Source organism: Dermochelys coriacea, chromosome 1, assembly GCF_009764565.3.
Source record: "Dermochelys coriacea isolate rDerCor1 chromosome 1, rDerCor1.pri.v4, whole genome shotgun sequence".
Lineage (NCBI taxonomy): Eukaryota > Metazoa > Chordata > Testudines > Dermochelyidae > Dermochelys > Dermochelys coriacea.
The window spans coordinates 229407840-229428237 of NC_050068.2; the positions used below are offsets into that span (position 1 = coordinate 229407840).

General features: G+C 46.0%; 1 long non-coding RNA gene across 1 annotated transcript; it reads left to right on the forward strand.

Moving 5' to 3' along the window:
* The first annotated feature begins 603 nt into the window (after nt 1–603).
* On the forward strand, nt 604–19129 carry LOC122457795. The gene is made up of 3 exons (XR_006277469.1): nt 604–615; nt 13431–13435; nt 18877–19129. It is a non-coding gene; the product is annotated as an uncharacterized LOC122457795 (long non-coding RNA).
* Nucleotides 19130–20398: the final 1269 nt, after the last annotated feature.

Genomic DNA, 20398 nt, shown 5'->3' on the forward strand with positions numbered 1-20398 from the left:
GTTGAGTTTGAGCTCTTATTGGACTGGACTCACAGGGCTCATCCCTCAGTGCAATACAAGATACAGGTGGACATGCCAAATCCCAATCTGCCCAGGACAATGACATGCACCATGTTCATTTGGTCCTTCCTGTGCATGGCCCTAGTATCCCTGCCCAAGATCAGGCTAAAGAAAACCAGGACTCCCAAGGCATGCATTTCAAGTCCCTGCGGACAGGGTGGAAACATTTACCCCAAATTCTTTCCCACCATCACCTCTCAATACAGCAGTTACTTATTGCAGCTGGCCTGCAAGTGCGTGAGTTGATTTTGACATTTTCTGCGTCAAGTGTATGACAAAGCTTTCCAGAGTGAGTAGTGATTGTGTCTACTCCAATTGGAGATAGCTTAAAGTGCTGAGCATCCACCTCCTGGAAAAAAAAATCAAGACCCTTTAAAAGGGTCTCACATTGGGTACCCAAAAGTCATTAGTCACTTTTGAAAGATTTGACAATAAATTCCATAACAGTCAGTGAAGAAAACCCTACTTGTATTATAAGTGTAAACCCACAACAGGAAACAATCTCTGTTAATTCCAACAACTGCTGACATTTGCTTCACTCTATGTCAGGCATTTGTGTCCTCCATCTGCACCCTACACTTGCAAAACCTGTGCATAGAACATATTGCATTTGGTGTGCACGTCAACAGCATGTTGTGTTTGACATAAGTTACAGCTTCGTGTGTCAACTTTATTTTCCAGCTCTACATGTTTTGCTTCAAGTCCTGTGACCTCCTCCCTTAGTGTATCAAACACCTCATCGCTGCTCCCACAGATATTATCCAGAGTACAACAGGCAGATCTGGACATTGTTGATTGCCCGAAGAGGCTATCATGTCAGTCATGCCCACCTTATTTTAAGGGTCCTGAAGAACCACTATCTTGAATCTGCTGTGTATCTGAATTGCCATCTGACTTTTAATAGGGTATGGAATTTTGAACCCAGGGTATGCTGCATTACCAAGAATCACTGTGGGGATGTAGACACCATTAACCTCAATATTATGGGGTGGAGAGAATGTGCTTCTCCATCTGCTCTGGAAAATCCGAAGTTGTGGTGAGGTTTTGTTTATTTGTTTTGAAAAGCATTGTTTGGTCCTCTTATGTAAGCATTCTGGAACCAGCCATGATAATCCACTGGTTAAAGGTTGGAATGATAGCCTTTTCTGTTAATGTGCTTCAAGACTTGGTAAGGGTGGGTGTTTGGCACAGAATGGGCAAATGATCCAATATACACACACACACCTCTAGTGATTTGGGAATCCTGACTCTCAGTGATTTGACATCTTGATCATACAGTCCATCAAAACACTGCATTTCCCCACAAGCATCCACCTAGACACCACCCACTGTGGACTCCCCAACTGAGTGATCGCTATCCAGTTTTCACAGGACAATTCCCCCACCCCCAAGGTGATCTTTGGTACTTCTATTACCTCCATCCTCACAGTATCTGAGTACCTCACAATATTTTTGTATGGATTCTCACAATACTCCAGTGAGGTAGAGAAGTGCTAATATACCCATTTTACAGACGAGGAATTGAATCTCAGAGAAACTAAGTGACTTGTCCAAGGTCACACAGGAAGTCTGTGGCAGAGCAGGGAACTAAGCCTGTGTGTACCTTCCTCCCAGGCTAAAGCCTTAATCACTGGATCATCCTTCCTCCCACCCTGGTGGCTTGGCTCTGCAGTTTTGAAGCCAGCTCCCACCGAGGTACAGAAGTAGCACTTCACATGGTAAGCTTCTTGAGGCACCAGTAGCTGGTTACTCCAAGACATGAGCCTTGTGGTGGCATGAATTCCATATACTGCTGGTCTTGTTCTCTGGCTTTTGCAGATCGTGCTGACTCACCCTCCTCTGCCTCTCCTGGGCCATCTGAAATGCAGGAGCTCCAGCAAAAGACTGTCTTCCCGAGCAAAGACCACTCACCCTAGCTATCATTTAGAAAAAAAATGCCTTGGAAATGGCTGAGCTTCACTAGGAGTTCTGACAGAGAAGCAGTTGCTGCTGCAGGCAACAGTGTGTCCCTCCTCCCCTCTCTGCAAGCTGAGCATGTTTTCAAAGTGGGGCATCACAGGGGTACGTTTCAGTGGGGGGTAAAGGAAACTGGCAGAGAAGAGAAAGGAGCACATACTTTCCTCTCCCCCCTTCAAAAACATAAATCTGGGGCACTGTCCTTTACTATCAAACAGTATTTCTGTCACCCCACCACTGATTATTCCCTCAGTCCCTATAATACACCTGTGATTAGCTTCCAAGATGTACTTCTCCCCAGGTCATAACTGACCTTCAATTTACTAGACGTAACCAAGAGCCTTCCAGTCAATTTCACAATTGAGAGAAAGTGTGAGGGGAAAACAGTTTTTAAAAAAATTCTTAACACATTCTTAAGGCCCAGGCCCCAACTCAAGTTTTCACCCCACCCGACCCCCACCACACACACAACCTTAAACCTCTAGAAAGGTTCATCATTTAAACAAAAATGAATCCTCTTTCATAGGCTGTCTACAGTAAGAACTAGAGGTGTGATTCCCCTAGCCATGTGCACTCAAGCTACCATAAGTATAAATAGGAGTGTAGCCACAATAGCAGCAGCAGAGGCATGGCTTAGCTGTCCCGAGTACAGACATGCCTAAACCCTGTGGGTATAAACTTGGCAGAGCTAAATCAGGCCTCTGTTGTTGCTACCGTGGCTACAGTGCTATCTATACTCATGCTAGCTTGAGGAGAACTAGCATGAGCATTCACCAAGAGTCCTGAAGGAACTCAAATATGAATTTGCAGAATTACTAACTGTTGTATGTAACCTATCACTTAAATCATCTTCTGTATCAGATAAAAAGAGAATATCTAATGGGATACCAATTTTTCAAAAAAGGCTCCACAGGCGATCTTGGCAATTACAGAGAGCACGAGGAAACAATGAGACCGTGTTGGTCGTGCTAGGTCTTGTCATACCAACAGCCTAACCACTGTGAAGATATTTTTGTAGGCAAGACAAAGTGAAGTTTTGAGGAGGGATTTAAGGAGGAGAATAAGTTAGTTTTGAGGAGGATTACAGGGAGTGTCTCCCAAATATGAGGGGCAGCAGTGGATAAAGTACAAAGGTGTTTGAAAATTTGACAGGAGAGTAATGGAGGCTCACATTCTGGCCCATTTGGAAGTGGGAGTTGACTGACCTAGCCCCACATTTCTAAGGTGCCCACAACTATAGTCTGGGCACCATTTACATAATGGAGTAAGGAGAAGGCACTATTTTCCAAATTGCAAACATTATCACACTTCCCTCTTTTAGCAATGAGCCTCTGCTACTACACCAAAACTCAAGGTAATCATTGGTGACATCTTTTGTTTTAGTGCAATGTATTCTAGCTCTTAGCACAATGCTAGATACCAAAATACCACAAGCTAGGAGACGTAAATCCAGACAATATAAAGAAACAAAGGATCTGTTGAGGGTGGAACAATAGCACCCAGATTAGGTAATGGATAATTAGCCATGTTATAGTACTCCTCATGTTCAAAGTGCTGTACAGCCATCTGTAACATTAATATTTAAAGGTTTCAGAGTAGCAGCCGTGTTAGTCTGTATTCGCAAAAAGAAAAGGAGTACTTGTGGCACCTTAGAGACTAACAAATTTATTTAAGCATAAGTTTTCGTGAGCTACAGCTCACTTCATCGGATGCATTCAGTGGAAAAAAAGTAGTTCCCAGAGGCCCCCGTCAGGATCAGGAACCAGTTTTTCTTCTTCGAGCTGTGTCCCTATAGGTGCTCCACGTAGGTGTGTCTGTACCTCTGTGCCTGATTGGAGTTTTTAGGCAGCAGTATCTGTTCAGCCCACACATGCACCCTCTCTCAGGGTCTGCCTCGAGGCTATCTGGTACTGTGCGGGAGAACCGCCCTCAGTTCCTTCTCAACCACCATCAGTTCCTTCTCAACCACCCTTGGCCTAAGACAGAGCAAGTAGCAGTCCAGTTTACTTACCCTTTATTATAGTTGATAGTGTTTATTTGATAGTTTCTCTCATAGAGTTTGTTTTATAGCATTTGTAGAGCTTCCATTTTTAAAATAGAAAAAGCTATATGTGTTTTTTTCTTTCTCCCTATCCACTTTTCGGGAATTGCTACCTGCAGGGACATGCCCAGCTTCCCCAGGTTTAAATGGTGTCTCTCCTGTAAGGAGGCAATACTAATTACAGACAGACACTTCTACTGTATCCAGTGCCTGGAGAAGCTTATGTCCCACAGAAATGTACCTTCTGCCAACAACTCAAGACTAGATCCAGAAAGAACTGTGAGTTAAAGCTGAAACTCCTGCTCATAGAGGGTGTTCTTAAACTAGCAGCTGATCCCAAATCCCCTCTGCAGCACATATCGGCCCCAGACCCTTCAACTTCTCAGGAGGGAGAGCTGAGGAGAAAATGTTTTGACTCCCCTCACAAAGCCTCCAAAAAGAGGGTGGTGAGCCCTCAAACCAAGTTCCTGATCAGCCAGAGGAGATCTCTGATGTGATCTATCACTTCGGCACAGACAGCAGCAAAGCACGATACTAGAAGACACAGGAAAATCAGGTGCGAGTTACATCTTAATGCCTTCTCTCCTCTATTCAGATTTCTCGATAGGTGACTCTGTGATAGAGAAGGAACTGAGGGTGGTTCGCTCACATGGTGCTACATAGCCTCAAGGCAAACTATGAGGGATGGAGGGTACATGTGCAAGCCAAATGGAAACTGCTACCTAAAATCTCTGATCAGAGGTGCAGACACACTTACAATGGAGCACCCATAAGGACACACATCTCAAAGAACCATTGTTACTGCACACGGTGAGTAACTTCCTCTTACTGGGCACTGTATGCACACATACAAAGTCATGGTCCCTGGTTTCAGAGTAGCAGCCGTGTTAGTCTGTATCCGCAAAAAGAAAAGGAGGATTTGTGGCACCTTAGAGACTAATAAATTTATCTGAGCATAAGCTTTTGTGAGCTACAGCTCACCTCATCGAATGCATGCAGTGGAAAATACAGTGGGGAGATGTATATACACAGAGAACATGAAACAATGGGTGTTACCATACACACTGTAACGAGTGATCAGGTAAGGTGAGCTATTACTAGCAGGAGAGCAGGGGGAAAAACCTTTTGTAGTGATAATCAAGGTGGGCCATTTCCAGCAGTTGACAAGAACGTCTGAGGAACGGGCGTGGAGGGTGGGGAATAAAAATGGGGAAATAGTTTTACTTTGTGTAATGACCCATCCACTCCCAGTCTTTATTCAAGCCTAAGTTAGTTGTATCCATTTGGCAAATTAATTCCAATTCAGCAGTCTCTCGTTGGAGTCTGTTTTTGAAGGTTTTTTGTTGAAGGATAGCCACTCTTAGGTCTGTAATCGAGTGACCAGAGAGATTGAAGTGTTCTCCAACTGGTTTTTGAATGTTATAATTCTTGATATCTGATCTGTGTCCATTTATTCTTTTATGTAGAGACTGTCCAGTTTGACCAATGTATATGGCAGAGGGGCATTGCTGGCACATGATGGCATATATCACATTGGTAGATGTGCAGGTGAATGAGCCTCTGATAGTGTGGCTGATGTGATTAGGCCCTATGATGGTGTCCTCTGAATAGATATGTGGGCAGAATTGGCAACAGGCTTTGTTGCCAGGATAGGTTCCTGGGTTAGTGGTTCTGTTGTGTGGTGTGTGATTGCTGGTGAGTATTTGCTTCAGGTTGGGGGGCTGTCTGTAAGCAAGGACTGGCCTCTCTCCCAAGATCTGTGAGAGTGATGGGTCGTCCTTCAGCATAGGTTGTAGATTCTTGATGATGCGATGGAGAGGCTTTAGTTGGGGGCTGAAGGTGATGGCTAGTGGCGTTCTGTTATTTTCTTTGTTGGGCCTGTCCTGTAGTAGGTAACTTCCGGGTACTCTTCTGGCTCTGTCAATCTGTTTCTTCACTTCAGCAGGTGGCTATTGTAGTTGTAAGAATGCTTGATAGAAACCTTGTAGGTGTTTGTCTCTGACTGAGAGGTTGGAGCAAATGTGGTTGTATTGTAGAGCTTGGCTGTAGACAATGGATCGGGTGGTGTGGTCTGGATGAAAGCTGGAGGCATGTAGGTAGGCATAGTGGTCAGTAGGTTTCCAGTATAGGGTGGCGTTTATGTGACCATCGCTTATTAGCACAGTACTGTCCAGGAAGTGGATCTCTTGTGTGGACTGGTCCAGGCTGTGGTTGATGGTGGGATGGAAATTGTTGAAATCATGGTGGAATTCCTCAAGGCCTTCTTTTCCATGGGTCCAGAGGATGAAGATGTCATCAATGTAGCGCAAGTAGAGTAGGGGCATTAGGAGACGAGAGCTGAGGAAGCGTTGTTCTAAGTCAGCCATAAAAATGTTGGCATACTGTGGGACCATGCGGGTACCCATAGCAGTGCCACTGATTTGAAGGTATGCATTGTCACCAAATGTGAAATAGTTATGGGTGAGGACAAAGTCACAAAGTTCAGCCACCAGGTTAGCCGTGACATTATTGGGGATACTGTTCCTGACGGCTTGTAGTCCATCTTTGTGTGGAATGTTGGTGTAGAGGGCTTCTACATCCATAGTGGCTAGGATGGTGTTTTTAGGAAGATCACCAATGGACTGTAGTTTCCTCAGGAAGTCAGTGGTGTCTTGAAGATAGCTGGGAGTGCTGGTAACATAGGGCCTGAGGAGGGAGTCTACATAGCCAGACAATCCTGCTGTCACGGTGCCAATGCCTGAGATGATGGGGCGTCCAGGATTTCCAGGTTTATGGATCTTGGGTAGCAGATAGAATACCCCAGGTCGGGGTTCTAGGGATGTGTCTGTGCAGATTTGTTCTTGTGCTTTTTCAGGGAGTTTCTTGAGCAGATGGTGTAGTTTCTTTTGGTAACCCTCAGTGGGATCAGAGGGTAATGGCTTGTAGAAAGTGGTGTTGGAGAGCTGTCTAGCAGCCTCTTGTTCATATTCCAACCTATTCATGATGACGACAGCACCTCCTTTGTCAGCCTTTTTGATTATGATGTCAGAGTTGTTTCTGAGGCTGTGGATGGCATTGTGTTCTGCACGGCTGAGGTTATGGGGCTATGATGCTGCTTTTCCACAATTTCAGCCCGTGCACATTGGTGGAAGCACTCTATGTAGAAGTTGAGTTTGTTGTTTCGACCTTCAAGAGGAGTCCACCCAGAATCCTTCTTTTTGTCATCTTGGTACGAAGGTCGGGTTAGTATGTTGTTCAGAGGTGTGTTGGAAATATTCCTTGAGTCGGAGACATCGAAAATAGGATTCTAGGTCACCACAGAACTGTATCATGTTCGTGGGGGTGGAGGGGCAGAAGGAGAGGCCCCGAGATAGGACAGATTCTTCAGCTGGGCTAAGAGTATAGTTGGATAGATTAACAATAATGCTGGGTGAGTTAAGGGAACCACTGTTGTGGCCCCTTGTGGCATGTAGTAGTTTAGATAGTTTTAGTGTCATTTTTCTTTTGTAGAGAAGCAAAGTGTGTGTTGTAAATGGCTTGTCTACTTTTTGTAAAGTCCAGCCACGAGGAGCTTTGTGTGGAAGGTTGATTTTTTTATGAGAATATCCAGTTTTGAGAGCTCATTCTTAATCTTTCCCTGTTTGTTGTAGAGGATGTTGATCCCTGGTCTCTCTGAAGAGGTTATAAAATTTAGTTTACATCAGTTCATTCATTTTCACTCTGCCTCTGTGAGGTACATGGTATCCCCATATCAGAGATGGACAAATCAAGGCAAAGACATGCAGTGATGTGCTCATGGCACAGTAGTACCAGCACTGTACCAGAGCCAGACTTAGAACTTGTGATTACCTTGTTCTTAACCCTGCCTTAATTCTACTAGACCAACGGTTCTCAAACTTTAGAAACCCAAGGACCTCCATTTGGTTTTAAATTTTTTGTGGATCCCCAGTTCCCCCACTCAGCCCCAGGCCCTGCCACCACTCCAACCCTTCCCCCAAGACCCCACTCCTGCCCCACCTCTTCCCTGCCTCTCTACCCTCTCCCCTGAGCGTCCCCCATCCCCGCTCCCTCCTGTTCCCCAGCATGCAGGAGGCATTGGGAGGGAGGGGGAGGCATTAGAGCCGACTCAGTGGGTGCTCCAGACCCAGAGCACCCACGAGGAAAAATTGGTGGGTGCTCTGAACCCACCAGCAGCTCCCCGCCCCAGCTCACCTCCACTCCGCCTCCCCCCGCTGAGCACACCGCATCCCCACTTCTCCCCCTAGCTCCCAGCACTTCCCGCCGCGAAAGAGCTGTTTCGCAGCGGCAAGCGCTGGGAGGGAGGGGGAGGAGTGGGAATGTGGCACGCTCCGGGAAGAGATGGGGCCAGGGCAGGGATTTGGGGAAGGAGTACAATAGGGGCAGGGAGAGGGCGGAGCTGGGATGGGGACTTTGGGGAAAGGGTTGGAATGGGGGCGAGGCAGGGTGCAGTTGGGGCAGGGCAGGGGCGGGGGCGAGCACCCACCAGTGCCAGGAAAAGTTGGCTCCTATGTGGGAAGGAGTTGACCAGTGGGGCTAATGGCCCCAGACATGATTCCGCCCCCGTGCAGGTGGTGCTGGGAGGGAGAGGAGTTGATCAGCAAGGCTGGCAGACTCTCTGAAATACCCCCATAGGCCCCCAGGGGGCAGCGGATCCCCAGTTTGAGAAATGCTGTATGGGACCACAGTCGTTTTCAAACTGCAAATATCTCTGAAAACAGTTACCCAAAGCTGCTCATTCGTATGTGTGTGAAACATGACTGTTCTGAAATTTTTGAGGGCATTTAATAACAAGCTAAAGAGAACAGAAGATCATATTGTCTCACTGATGTTCACAAGACGGGTTGACAGATGGTGTCAGATAGTAATGAAATCACAGCTGACGACACATGGTCACATATATCAGGTCCCATCTGCATGAGGGCTGTTGAAGACTGGTTGAATGGTTAGGGCACTCACCTAGGACTTGGGAGACCTGGGTTCAGTTTCATGCTCTACCACAGGATACTCCTGTGACCTCTGAGGTCCAGATCATTAAAGTGATTTAGGTGCCTAAGTTCCAGTTTTAGGCACCACTGCAATTCACATAACCCCCACTGAGCTGCTGCCTAACTCTCTAAACTCATACACTTACTTTGCAAGTTAATTTTTGCTATAAAAGTCCCATAGAGGTGTAAGATCCTGCCTCCAGGCATACACACTGCTGCCTCACTGTAGCTGTCCAGACATGCCCAAGTCCCAGCAGGATGCACAAACCAGGTAAAAATAGCCACTGCTTTGCCTGTCCTGCCTCTAGGGTTGCCAATTTTGCTTGGATGTATTCCTGGAGTTATCACATGACATAATCATTAAAGATTAATCTTTAATTCCTGGAGACTTAGCAACCCTACTTGCCTGCAGTGCCCAGAGCACGGCTAATTCCACACAAAATGGGGCTTCAGCCCTTCCTTATAATCTATAACCCATAATCACCCAGGACGTGGGAGACCCAGCTTCAATTCCCCTGAGCAGGAGAAGGGATTTAAACCAGGGTTCCTACCTCTCAGGAGAGTGCCCTAACCACTGAGCTATGGGATATTCTGATGTAGGGCTCCCTCTGTCTATCCCCTTGAAGCTGTTCCACTTTAAATGTTAATTGGGTCAGAAAGAGCAATCACTCTCCAATCCAGTACCAAGGCCACTCACCTGACAGGCAGGAAACCCTGAGGCAAGTCCCTTCTCAAGAGGCAAACGGGGCAATTTAAGTTGGGTCTCAAATCCCAGGCAAGTGCTCTAACTACTTGGCTAAACATCACTCCAGACGACACCTTTTCCCTCAGCCATTTTGTGTGGAGTTAGGCAAATGCCTAAAATGTTCTCACAAGAAACAGCTTAGCACCTAAGCTGCTTCACTTTAGGGGAGAGGCTCCCCGCTGTGGATCGCTAGCAGAGACAGGTGCCTCTCTGCAGCCCAGACCTAGGAACCTAAGTCTGTAAGAGGGGCAGGGCTTAGCACACACCCCTTTTGTCAGCATCTCTCATTGCCTAGTTTAGGCATCTGCTCCCCCAGAGGGCTAGTGTTTGTTGATGCCATTCTTAGGCACCTAAGACCTAGATCAGGGGTGGGCAAACCTTTTGGCCCGAGGGCCACATCTGGGTATGGAAACTGTATGGCAGGCCATGAATACTCATAAAATTGGGGGTTAGGGTACGGGGGGGCGAAGGCTCTGGCTGGGGGTATGGGCTCTGGGGTGGGGCTGGGGATGAGGGATTGGGGGTTCAGGTGGGTGCTCCAGGCTGGGACCAAGGGGTTCAGAGGGTGGGAGCGGGATCAGAGCTGGGCAGGAGGTTGGGGCACAGGAGGGGGTCAGGGGTGCAGATTCCAGGCAGCTCCCAGAAGCAACGGCATGTCTCACTTTCGGCTCCGACACAGAGGTGCAGCCAGGCAGCTCTGTGCACTGTCTGCACGGCCAATGGGAGCTGCAGGGACAGTGCTTGGGGCGGGGGCAGCATGCAGATCCCCCTGGTTGCCCCTATGCATAGGAGCTGGAGCGGGGACATGGAGTGAGACAAGGCCCAGACCCACTTCCTGACTGGAGCAGGGCAAGCCCCAGACCCCGCTCCCTGGCGGGAGCTCGGGGGGCCAGATGCGGCCCCCGGGCTGTAGTTTGCTGACCATTGACCTAGATCCACAAAAGTATTTAGGCTTCTATGTTCCATTGCTTTCAGAGGAAACGATTAATCTAAATACCTTTGTGGATCTGTGTCTAGATGCTTAATTCAGGCTTTGTGGAGACCACTGTTGTTCCAGTGATTTTCTAGGTACCTAAAAGATGAGCATCATAATGCCCAAGTCCCTTTGTGGATCAGAGCCTCAGATCCACATCTGCAAAAATGGGGATAATAGTACTTCCCTACTTCACAGGATTTATCGGAGGATAAATGCACTAAGGATTGTGAGGTACTCAGATACTATGGTAATGGGGACCATATAACTACCCAAGATAAAGATCTGCTCATCGTATTTCCTGGTTTTGAGATACTGACAAAGCATCTCACACAGTTGAACTCTAGGGGGGAAACGTCTCTAAAAGTGAAATTTAGGATGGGTTAATATTGACATGAGCACGAATATATGGTTGCATGCAGGCAAAATATAAAGTGATGCAATATCAGGGTGATTCATAGAGGCAGGCTCACAATATAGAATGACTTATTCATGGCTGTGATAGTTTACACAGTATGGACAAGCGCTGAAGTCCTAGATGACAGGATAAGTGTGTCAGAATGTGATACTTATCTTGAGAATTCCCTGCACTGTTGCTTTCACGTCCCACACAAGTTTGTAATTTTTTAAAGGACTTAAATAATTAGGCATCAACCCAGTATGGTATTTAGGCATGTTTTTAACTTAAGCATGTGACTAGCCCCATTCACTTCAATGGGACTACTCACATGAGTGAGGTTAAGCCCATGCTTAAGCGCCTGGATCTTAAGACGCAAGTTACAATTTAGCAGTTAATGTTTAGATCATATTTCTGTTTGACTCAGCTCTCACTACCTGAGTTGATTGCTGATATTTTGGAGGCAGAAGGCATTAGTTACCAAGTCGCAGAGTCCTACCACCAGCCCTTGTGGGGAATGTAATACCCTACTTCCCTCTTCTAGCGCTGGTCGCTAACAAGTCAGTACTAGATTTACACTATCCTCCCGACTAATCATCTGTCCAAGTAGCCAGCTGAAAAGGAAGAAACAACAGAACTTACTCCTGGCTATTTTCTGCTTTGCTCCTGGTTTCTTTGGGGTTGGATGTTGGCTTTTTGAAGATGCAACCAGGCATCTCCCCTGGCAACATAGTAGCTGAATGTTATAACAAACATGTTTACAGCAATGTTTTAGTGTTTCTCCATTAACTGCCCTAACTGTTCCCTGGCTCTTCATTCTTTCCATAAACTCAGGACCAGAGTCTGACATGAGATTTTATTAATATAAATCTGGAGTAATTCAAATCAATGGATTTACACTGGCATAACAAATGAGACTAGAGTCTGGTGCTGTTCTTAACAACTCAACCATCTCTTATGTCTATTCCAAACTGAAGTAATTCTTCATGAAAGATCTATGCCTCTATTTTTACCTCTTCTCTTGTTGTAATCAAATCTTCTCTCTCTACTATCTACTGTCTGCCTCCATCTTTCCTCCCCTAACTACTCTTCACTTCATCTCAGCACCTGCGGTCTCATTTCCCCTAACTCTCATTGTACCAAGAACATTCTCATTCCAGAAGACTCCTGATTATGGCCTTCCGTCTCAGCTTCCCATCTAATTTTTAAGAGAACCAGAAACATTTTTTCCAGCAGAACAGCCAGTCGAGATAGTCTGGAATGATCTGTGCTTCATAAACCTGTGCAGCTTATTATTTATGGGGTCTAATTCAGATTTCACACACATTTAGTTTCAAAGGAATTTACAGAGCCAGGGTTTACTCATCTTCAGTAAGGGCGGCAGAATTGGGCTCATACAAAAGCACAGTCCCTGATCTAAAGAGCTTACTGTTGCACATAGCAATTATCTTTGATTGTTTTCCTGCCTGCTTCCATTACCAGCATGTGGCCTTAGTCTTGATCAACAAAGTCATTCATAGAGCAGGTTTTAGCTATATTAGTGATTTCTCTCAACTCACGACCTGCCAAGAAAGCTTCATTGTTCTGGGACAATACAGTTTATGAAGTAAAGGAGAATGCTTGAGAGCTGGAGATCAAGCATTTTCAGTCAAAGGAATTCAGCTGTGGAATGAATGAACTTCCAGAGGAGATTACATTCTGAATTAATCTAAGCACCTTTAGGTCACAATGCAAGGTCTTCCTCTTTGATAAAGCCTTCCCACCATAATCAGAATGATTTTTTAAATATCTCTCCCCCACCACAGAGTCTGGGATGGGAGAAGAGCAGAAAATCCATGAAATCCTCTAAATCCTTGCTATAACAATCTAATTTGTATAAGAAGTGAGGTTTAGCTATTGTGGTAATAAGTGCTATAAAAAAACCCTTAGATAGACACAGATATACCTCTTCCTATAGTATAATTTGTTTTCTTTTCTGTTACTTCGTCTTTCCCCTCTCCTGCATACCCATTTGTTTGTCCAGTGAAATTGTTGCATCTGCCATAATCTAAATTGTAAATTCTTTGAGGCAGTGAGTTTCTTTTTACTGTCGGTCGGTATAATGAGTGGCGCAAGGGGACCCTTGACTTGTGCCATTAGCTGCTATTGCAGAACAAATGAATAAATTCGTCTGTGCAATCTCATTGTCTGAGTATGCTCTTATTTACAACTGGGCAATGCCATTATCATCAACGAGGCTGCTCTAGCATAGCTACTTAACTTCAGAGTTGTAGCACAGGTATTGGAATTGTAGCTTCATTAACACTTACGTTGATGACGTGCAATAACTCTCCACCCTCAAAAGACAACATTTTATTTGGCACTAAAGTTGACAGATACGACTTAGTCACACAGGAAGCAGATCTGTTGACTAAGATGATACTGTTTTTTATATACTCATTTTTCAGAAGAATGGCATTTCAATATATCTTATAGGTTGAATTTAGAATGACCAGAATCATTCTTCATTCAGTTTCTGAAAGTTAGTGACACAATTGCTTTTCTCCAGTGCTTTTCTACCTCCCCATTTTGTCAAGATATTTATAAAAATAACTTTTTTTTTTCAATACAGACATTAAATAGCTGGTTCTTTTCACATGAATTTACATCAACAAATCTGGATGATAAACATCCTAAAGTTTTTGAAGTATTTCCTTAATTTTTTTCAAATAAATATTAATGCAAGTTCCTCTATTTCTAGTTGGTCAATTTATTTTCATTATTTTTCTTGTCAACTATACTTAAAAGTAGGTCAGTAGACTGCAAGGTGACAGTCAGGGGTCTTGGAGGAATATTTTATGGGAATATATTGGCCCCAGTCCTGAACACACTGCTGCTGCCCCACATCAGATAGCTTGAGAAGCACTGATGTAGACCAAATGAGAGAAGCCGGAGGACCAGAAGGGGAGCAGATGAATAAACAGTTGTAGGAGAAGCAGGACAGTCTTGTGGATAAGGCACCACTGGAAATGAGGAGATTTGATTCTGACTGCTTCAGATGTTGGTCAAATTGCAGACTTTTGTGCCTCCATTACCCCATTTGTAAAATGAGGATAATGATACCTACTTAACAAGCCTGTTGTGAAGCCTAATTCATTAGACTTTATCAGGTAGTTTTGAAATAACTTGGCAATGCCTATTCAAGTATTTATCCACAGTGGAACAATCATTGGGCCAGACAGCAAGTGACTGTGTAGTCCCATGGGTAGGATACCCACGTGGAAGACCCCAGTTCCAGCCCCCCTGCTCCAATCACTCTTTTGTTATTTATCCACAGTGCAGCAGCTTCAACAGGAGATATGGAGGGAGTCCCACGGAATATCGCCTAGCTCAGTGATCAGAGTACACTGCTGACAGGTGAGACATCCCTGTTCAAATCCTTTCTCCCCCTCTGGAAGAGAAGAGGAATTCAACCTGGGATCCATGCTCTAGCATTGGACTCAAAATGATAAGGTGGCCTCCTCTGGCCATTTTGTATGGAGTGAGGCCAGCACCTAACTCATTCCTGCAATCATCTTAGGCAGCAGTTCCCATTCGTGGATCTCTAGCAGAGGTAGGCACTTCTCTGAAGTCTGGACTTAGCACTGAGTTTACTAGTGGCATCCCCTAGTGATTAGGTCAATGGGCCTCTGTGATCTTGAGCACTCCTGTAGTCACATCCTACTGCAATCATATGTACAAAATATGCCTTGTGAGGTATCCTCTGAAAACCACCACCACACTGGTTATTAATCATTGTAAAATCCACGAGTTAACATTATATGTGAAGTTATGTATTCCCTCTGTAGGGCGTTACTAAAATGTATTTGAACCTGACAAGTCTTGGGAATGGGTAAACACTCTTTTTTCAGACAAAGGCAAGGCCAATATCTCCATCCAGGTGCACTCAGAGACAATTGGCAATCACATGGTTGGTAGGGGAACCTGGGCCCTCCTACCCAACCAGGCTCCAACCCAGAACCCTGTGAGAGGCAACAGTGTCAACCACCCTGGAATGCCTCAAGGCTGCCTCCCTGGGCCACTTGCTGTCATTCACCTCCCTGTCAAAGTCCTAAATAAGACAGCAAAAAGAGAATAACTGAACTTTCAGACCAGCAGGGCTCAGCCCCTTCCTGGCAGCAAAGACTTCTGTAGGCCCTTGTCCTGGAACACTCAGGACAGAGCTAATCCCCCTTTTGACCTGTCTGGCTCCCTTTTAAGATCCTCCTCCCATTGGAGCAGGCTCTGCAGGTGTGTGTGGGGGCGGGGGGGCAGAGTCAGCTGGGCCCAGAACTGCTCCTTAACCCCTTCAGTTCCAGTATGAGATTTATATATCCCATCACAGGCATCCATCTCTGAGAAATGGGTGAGGCTTACCACACACCCCTCTAGTCAGCATCTCCCATTGTCTATCTTAGGCAGCTCCCTGCCTAACATGCTGGGCTTTGTAGATCACATTCTAAGGTGCCCAGCTTTCCTCATTCACTGTATAGAGTGTCTAGGCATCTAACTCGGCTTTGTGGATACTAGTGTTGTTTATGTGGTTTCTTAGGTGCCAAAAAGTCAGGCATTTTGACACTCAGCATTGCAACACAACTCCTTTCATCGATCCCACCCTTAATCTCTCTGTGCCTCATTTTCCCATCTGTAAAATGGGAATAATAGTGCTGCCCTCAAAAGGGTGTTGCAATTATAAATACATTACAGACTGTGAGATGCTTAAACCCTACAATAAGAGGAGCTGTACAAGTTCCTAAGTACAGAATTATAATTATAAAACAATATAAGGTTACAGAGTAGCAGCCGGGTTAGTCTGTATCTGCAAAAAGAAAAGGAGTACTTGTGGCACCTTAGAGACTAACAAATTTATTTGAGCATAAGCTTTCGTGAGCTACAGCTCACTTCATTGGATTCATGCAGTGGAAAATACAGTAGGAGGATCATGTTAGTGCTGTTGAATGAATGCAATCCACTCCAGTATCTAATGATTGCAAAGTATTTAATAGATTATATTACTCATCTATCTGTGCAAAAGACTAACAATATTCACCATCCAGTTTTCATACAGGTTTTCTTAGGGATTTACTTTTTTTAACAGAATAATTTACTGTTCTAGTACCTCCTGAACAGGCCCGTCCCTACCCATATGCAAAGTACGCAGCTGCGTAGAGCACCACATTTCCTGGTGCCCTGCGCAGTTGCATGCTGCTCCAGCCCCTGCTGCACCTCTTCCCCAGGGCCCCCGCCCCAGCCCCACCTCTTCCCACCCCTGCTCCACCCCAGCCCCGCCCCCATCCCCTGAGACCTACTGCAGGGGTCAGGCCTGCACTCACCACATGGTAAGTGAAGCAACCCGGCCCCAGCCTGCTCTGCTCCCCTGGCTCTCAACCGCACTGCAAGTGAGTGCTGGGGGGCAGTTCTCCCCTGCCCCCCGAGGCTGGAAGCCAGGGGAGTGGAGCGGGCTGAGGCCGGTTTCCCCTCTGGCCCCCAACCCCCGTCCTGTAGAGTCCTAGGGCCAGCCCCCCACCCTCCCTGGAGGCCTGGGGCCCCACACAGCCCCCCCCCCCCCCACAGGGGGGGCTGCATAGGGCACCAAAATGGCTAGGGACAGCCCTGCTCCTGAAGTATGATTTCTCTTAGCTCTGATAAAACTGACAACCACCAAGCGCTATGTCTTCTAAAACAAACATGACTCTCAGCCCATAGATGGCTTAAGGACATTACACGCCCGGTAGAGTACATTACTACACTCTGAAGCTTTGAAAGACATGGGGCTGGAAAAACAGGGTAATTTCTCAGTATGTGTTTTGATAATGGCATACCTTATTTATCAACTGGTTCTGACTCCTGTTAATCTTTTAGTAACTGTTGAGTTGTGTCATTGTTGTAACTATAATGAGGGCCTGATCCTGTGGTCTTCATGCAGCCCAAGCCCCCATTAATGTCAATGGGTAGTTTGGCCCGATTAAGTTGGCAGCATGCAGCCCTTTGTGTGATTGTAGTGGTTCAGCGGCAGGTTCCTCCCCCTCTGGGTCCGTGGGAGGCCAGTCTGCCTCACTACGTCTCTGGGCATCGCCTGTCATGGGGAAATAGCGGTGCGACAAGAGTCTGTAGCTCAGGCCTGTGATCAGGGGCCAAGCAACAAACATAAGTAAGCAGTCAGGTAGCCCAGGCCCTCAATCAGGGCAGGGCAATGAGTCTATAGCACGGGCCTGGGGTCAGGGCCTAGCAACAAATGTAGTCAGATAGCCCAAGCCCTCAGGCAGGGCGGGGAAATCAGTCTATAGTTTGGGCCTGCTTGAGGGCTGAGCAGCAAACACAGTTAGATGGCCCAAGCCCTCAGGCAGGGCAGGACAGTGAGTCTATAGCTCGGGCCTGTGGTCAGGGCCGAGCAGCAAACCCAGTTAAGGAGCACCGGCCCTCAATCAGGGCGGGGCAATAGGAGTCTAGGGCTCGGGCCTGTGGTCAGGGCTGAGCAGCAAAGGGTTTGGGCATCCTACCTCTGGCAGATGGCTGACAAACACTGGCTCCTTGGCCTAGAGAGGGGATGTCAAGGTTCCTTCTCCACTCTGAACTCTAGGGTACAGATGTGGGGACCTGCATGAAAGACCCCCCCTAAGCTTATTCTTACCAGCTTAGGTTAAAAACTTCCTCAAGGTACAAACTTTGCCTTGTCCTTGAACCGTATGCTGCCACCACCAAGCGTTTTAAACAAAGAACAGGGAAAGAGCCCACTTGGAGATGTCTTCCCCCCAAAATATCTCCCCAAGACCTACACCCCCTTTCCTGGGGAAGGCTTGATAAAAATCCTCACCAATTTGCATAGGTGAACACAGACCCAAACCACTGGATCTTAAGAACAATAAAAAAGCAACCAGGTTCTTAAAAGAAGACTTTTAATTCAAGAAAAAGTAAAAGAATCACCTCTGTAAAAATCAAGATGGTCAATACCTTACAGGGTAATCAGATTCAAAACATAGAGAACCCTTCTAGGCAAAAGCTTAAGTTACAAAAAGACACAAAAACTGGAATGTACATTCCATTCAGCACAGCTATTTTACCAGCCATTAAACAAAAGGAAATCTAACGCATTTCTAACTAGATTACTTACTAACGTAAGGGGTTATGAAGAACATTCCTGATCTATTCCCGGCAAAAGCATCACACAGACAGACAGACCCTTTGTTTCCCCTCCCCTCCAGCTTTGAAAGTACCTTGTCTCCTCATTGGTCATTTTGGTCAGGTGCCAGCAAGGTTATCCTAGCTTCTTAACCCTTTACAGGTGAAAGGGTTTTTGCCTCTGGCCAGGAGGGATTTTATAGCACTGTATACAGAAAGGTGGTTACCCTTCCCTTTATATTTATGACAGGGGGAGACTGGCTTGCGGAGGCAGGGGAGGCGCAGACCCTCCCACTTCCACTGCACCCCAGCCCAGGGCCCTAATAGTGGCAGCGAGATTTGCCACTGGGTCAGCGGGGATCCTGACTGCAACACGATCCGAACCCTAACCCTAAGCGGTACTGCAGCCAGACTAAGGTCAGCTGCCCCGGGCCATTTCCTAACTCCACCTCAGGTTGTACCTGGTCCTGTAGAGGGTTGTCCAGATCGTCCAGGTAAAAGGCCTGTGGTAGTGCTGGCAGCTCCTCCACGGTTGGCTCAGTGTGCGGCTCCGGCCAGTCCCCAACTTCCCAGGGACCGCAGGGCCGTCCTTAGGATTTATGGGGCCCTACGCAGTATTACTAAACTGGTGCCCCTATGCCGGATGGCAGCCCGGGCTCACAGCCCGGGGGGGAGGGACAAGGCAGCAAATGATACCGAGACACCTGGCCCACCTCATGGCGGCAGAGTCACAGTTACCTACAGAGACCCCAGTACCCTTTGTCTCACGCAGAATGCATGGCGCTGGCGCATTCAGCTCTATGAATATGGCCCCTGCCTAAGGAGATTGCAGTGCGCACTGGGTGTGCGGGAGCCAACCTACTCTTACCTGCTCTCATGGGCAGTGGGTGAAGTGGCTAGCACCCCAGCCCACCTGTGGCCCTGCCCATACTCCACCCCTGCTCTGCCCCAGACCCCGCCCCCACTCTGCCCTGGCCCTGCCCTCTCCCCACTGTCTCCCTCCTCTCTTCCCTCCCCCTCCCTGATCACCCTCTTCCAGCTAAATCCCTGAACTCAAATGAAGCAAATGACATTTGAAAAAACCACTCTTCGGCAATTTCTTTCTAAAGAAAATGGAACATTTTCTAGTGCATGCCGGAAGGTGAAGACTGAACATGCAGAAGGTACCTAATTAAAAGCACTAAACTTGGGAATCAGTACCTTAGTAAGAAATAAATTAAAAGCACTGAACTTGGGAATAAAAAATGTCAGTCATGGGCTTTTTGATATCCCTTGAAGTTTGTCAGAGATTTATTTGCAAAAACTTTGTAGTAAGGACAAGTCAGCTGTCCTGCTGAATACAACATTAAATTTTATGGAATACATGATACAGCTCTTCTCTGTTTTACATTTTCTTAATCAGTATTTCTAAGTAGGTTTTATATTTTAAATGTATTCTTAAGCCTTCATAAAGTAATCATTCCAGATTACTACATATTTAACTTACTGAAACAAAGACATTATTTTAAATTAATCAGTCACAGAGGTTTAGTGTGTTCATAACAATATTCATTGCTTTTAGAAAAAGGGAACACTAATTTACTTTGTGTGATCTCCATAACAATAGACATGTTTATGAAATTTCACCAACCTTGTTTCCAAAGATTTTAGGCATAACAAAGGATTTTATATCTTACTAAGGTACCAATTTTGCTAGAGGGTTCTCTTAAAACTAGTTCATCAAATAGTCAGAAGTAAAGAAAGGGAAACTTCTTTGTCCAGCTATACGGCAGGAAAGGGGTGTTGTCCCTTTAAGGGCTGTCTTCAACAGGGGGGTGAAGGGAGAAAGGGATGGACAGAAAAGATAGGAAGACTTTGGAAGCAAGTTTTTTGTACTATAGTAATTAAAATTAAAATGTGTATTTTAGATAAGTGTGGTCCTTCGATCGATTTATTTAAAAATATGGTATGTCTGAAGATCCAAGCATTTAAGGTTAAAGGTGATTGTGCATCTAAAAATCTATGCAAGGATTTTTTAGAGACGTGATTTTATCATCTTCAGCAACACACTAAGGAAATAATTTTAAAGCAAATTTTAAACTAAGGTCCTGTAGACTTAACATGT